An 843-nucleotide genomic window follows, 5' to 3' on the forward strand; every position below is an offset into this window, starting at 1 on the left:
CGTGGGGCGCGCACTGCAGCGGATCAATACGGGGACAGGGTGGCCACGAAGCGAGGGCGAGGGCGCAAGTGAGCGAGCGGGGCGGGGAGTCACGGAGGGGCGTAGCAGAGCGGAGCAGCAGGACTGCCACCTGCTCGAAATTAAAACCAAACTCTTTAAAAACTTTGGCTGACCCGCGTATAGAGATACACAACCGACACCAACTCATTAACGCTTGCACTCCGCTTGTATTTTGTGAAACCCGGTGAAACGTATTTGATTCTATTTTGTGAGACTATAAGCGTCGTCCGAGACGGTGTAGGCGGGTCAGTGGCGTATGACGGCCTCTCTATAATGTTCACCCCATAAAACCCCCCAAACTTAAACTCCCGCCACCCCCGGGTCTGACGTCCACCCGCCCGCCATACCCCGCCCGTTGTCGGAGCCACCAGCCCCAGAGTTATTATTTGAGATTGCACAGCTCTCGTTCCAGGGTGGCCTGGAGCGGCCACTGGAGCTGCTCGCCTGAAAGACAAAGAACGGGCGCGGCGAGGACGAGAGGGAGCAGGAGGAGGGGAAGAAGAGAGAGAGAGAGAGAGAGAGAGCGAGAGAGAGAGAGAGAGAGAGAGAGAGAGAGAGAGAGAGAGAGGGGGGGGGGAGTAGCAGCAACGGGCGGGGGGGGGGGAGTAGCAGCAACGGGCGAGGAGGGTGTTCGAAAGTACGACGCGGAGGACGTCCGGGATTAATTAATTATTGCGTTTCAAAAGGCGTCCCCCGCGTAAAAAGCAGCCAGCGTGTTCAAAGCAACGACGTTCTATTTAGGTGGATCATGTTCTCATCTCATCAAAAATTGAAAGACCAGGG

Source organism: Frankliniella occidentalis, unplaced genomic scaffold (genome assembly GCF_000697945.3).
Source record: "Frankliniella occidentalis isolate FOCC.00 unplaced genomic scaffold, Focc_3.1 Scaffold152, whole genome shotgun sequence".
Taxonomy (NCBI): Eukaryota; Metazoa; Arthropoda; class Insecta; order Thysanoptera; family Thripidae; genus Frankliniella; species Frankliniella occidentalis.